Source organism: Octopus bimaculoides, chromosome 4 (assembly GCF_046866305.1).
Source record: "Octopus bimaculoides isolate indiv1 chromosome 4, ASM4686630v1, whole genome shotgun sequence".
Taxonomy (NCBI): Eukaryota; Metazoa; Mollusca; class Cephalopoda; order Octopoda; family Octopodidae; genus Octopus; species Octopus bimaculoides.
The window spans coordinates 133,776,005-133,779,218 of NC_142931.1; positions in this window are offsets into that span (position 1 = coordinate 133,776,005).

The following is a 3,214-nucleotide window of genomic DNA, read 5'->3' on the forward strand; positions in this document are numbered from 1 at the left end:
CAAAACAAAGCTGTAGTCATGCTTTGATTGGCTAACCAATCAAACAACAACAAAAAATAATTCAACTTGCATTTGTGTTAGTAATCCCATCTAAGCAGATTAAAAACATAATAAACAAACAAAACAGAGGTTAAAATAATATAATCTGCAATAAATATAAAAGTCTGTAAAGCCCCGCCTATATGTTTCACATTGAAATAGTCTACTGCAGCGCTTAATAATAATAATAATAATAATGGTTTCAAATTTTGCTTCAAGGACAGCAAGTTTGGGGGAGGCGATGAGCCGATTACATCGTCCCCAATGTTTCACTAGTACTTGATTTATCGACCCCGAAAGAATGAAAAGTAAAGTCAACCTCGGCGGAATTTAAACTCAGAACGTAGCGACGGGCGAAATACCACTAAGCATTTCGTCCACCGCGCTAACGATTCTGTTAGATCGACGCCTTAATAATAATAACTTGTGATTTTAAGTGATTGGAAGTGTTATCATGTACATTGTTTTGTCTTGGTATAAAAAATGGGCTACAGCAAATATTCTGTTCAATACCACAGATTTGCTTCTCAGTTGTTTGACCTTAACCAGTTGAGCATGTCCCTTAGTGGCTGACGATACGTGCACCTCTGATCACCATGTCGCGCACATATGGTTTTGATGCATGTGCCTGGTGTACCATTATCTGACGGGTAGTCATGATGGGTACACTGGGCTTCGAATATTTGTACACCAGTGTTGTCACTTTGATGGCATGCACTGCTCTCACACTCACTAATAATAATGATAATAATAATAATAATAATAATAATAATAATAATAATAATAATAATAATAATAATAATTATTATTATTATTATTATTATTATTATTATTATTATTATTATTGTTCAGTAGTCTTATTTTTATAACGTGCTTTCACTTCACTACCGAGCGCAGCTCTATGCGCCTTGGGTATGTGCTGTGGTTTGCTGTGGTGCTCTTATGTTTACTGTATTGAAAGTGTTTTGCGTAGAATGTGTGCAGTACCCAGTAGTGCAATTTTCTGCATGTTATATATATTTGTAAGTCCTGGTGTTTTTGTTATGTATTTGTCTGAATATTTTTTTATTATACCTAAGGCACCTACTATGATAGGAATTGTTTCTGTTTTTAGACTCCACATTCGAGTTATCTCTATTTCCAGGTCTTTGTATTTTGAAAGTTTTTCCATTTCTTTTCGAGAAACGTTGTCATCTGCTGGTATTGATACATCAATTAGAAAGCATTTTTTTTCTTCATGATCTTTGACAACTATATCTGGTCTATTTGCCTTAATTTCTCTATCTGTGTGTATTGGCATATCCCAGAGTATGGTTGCTTTCTCGTTTTCTGTGACCTTTTCTGGCGTGTGTTTATACCATCTTTTTTCTGTTGTTATTCCATAGTGTTGGCATAGCTTCCAGTGTATATAGGTCCCAGCTCTGTCGTGTCTGTGAATATATTCCTTCTTAGCCAGGACTGGCAGCCAGAGATAATATGATTTATTGTTTCTTGTCGATCTCCACATATTCTACAGTTACTTGTTATATTTCTTTTCATTATGTGTTTTTGGTAATTTCTGGTGGGGAGGCTCTGGTCTTGTGCAGCAATTAAAAATCCTTCAGTCTCTGCTTTGAGTCCTGAGCTTCTCAGCCATTGCTGGGATTTTTCTCTGTCTATTTCCTTCGCATTTAGTTTAGCCCAGTATTTACCATGTAGGGGCTTTTCTTGCCATCGTTTTATCATGGTCCGTTGCTGTTCTAGTTTTAGTTTGGATTTCATTTGTTTTATAGCTTTTGTTGTTTCTTCTTCTTCTTCTTCTTCTTCTTCTTCTTCTTCTTCTTCTTCTTCTTCTTCTTCTTCTTCTTCTTCTTCTTCTTCTTCTTCTTCTTCTTCTTCTTCTTCTTCTTCTTCTTCTTCTTCTTCTTCTTCTTCTTCGTATTTGTTAGGTAGATTGATTTCTTGTTTGTATTTGTCAGCTTCCTTAACTACTGAAAACAGTTTTTTGTTTTGCTCGTGTTTTGTGGCTATTTGTATTAGTTTCCCTTGCTTCTGGAGTAGGTATTTTTGCAGTCCTATGGTGGTTATTTTATAATAGTTTTCTAGCTGTATAAGACCCCTGCCACCTTCTGTGCGTTGTATATATAGCCTTTCTATGTCAGATTTTGGGTGGTGCATCCTATATCCTGTCATTATTTTTCTTGTTTTCCTGTCTATTTTACATAGTTCGTTTAGTGTCCAGTTAAGGATGTTGTAGCTGTAGCTTATAACTGGGACAGCTAAAGTGTTGATACCCATTATCTTGTTTTTAGCATTGAGCTCTGTTTTTAGTATTGATCTAACTCGTCTATAGTACTCTTTCTTTATTTTTTCTTTCATTTGTGTATGTTGTATCCTATCTAGTTCATTGACTCCTAAATACTTATATGGTTGGCTTTCGTCTAGTTCTCTTATTTCATTGGCTTTATTATTATTATTATTATTATTATTATTATTATTATTATTATTATTATTATTATTATTATTATTCAGTAGTTTTATTTTTATAACGTGCTTTCACTTCACTACCGAGCGCAGCTCTGTGTGCCTTGGGTATGTGCTGTGGTTTGCTGTGATGCTCTTATGGTTACTGTATTGAAAGTGTTTTGCGTAGGATGTGTTCAATGCCCAGTAGTGCAATTTTCTGTATGTTATATATATTTGTAAGTCCTGCTGTTTTTGTTATGCATTTGTCTGAATATTTTTTTATTATACCTAAGGCGCCCACTATGATAGGAATTGTTTCTGTTTTTAGATTCCACATTCGAGTTACCTCTATTTCCAGGTCTTTGTATTTTGAAAGTTTTTCCATTTCTTTTAGGGAAACGTTGTCATCTGCTGGTATTGATACATCAATTAGAAAGCCTTTTTTTCTTTATTATCATTATTATTATTATTATTATTATTATTATTATTATTATTATTATTATTATTATTATTATTTTGTAGTGGTTCACAAGGGACGCAAAAGACATTTAGGACAATACAAAGAGAAAGGACAGTCATGATTCGCATTAAAAAATTGTGTAAGCAATTAAAGACAATAGCAATTAACAAAAGAATTTTTTAATGAATTCATCAAAAGGAGGAAAACGCCACAGAACCCGATCCACCCAACTCACCAGGCGTATCATGTCATGGCAAGAGCTCCTTTCTC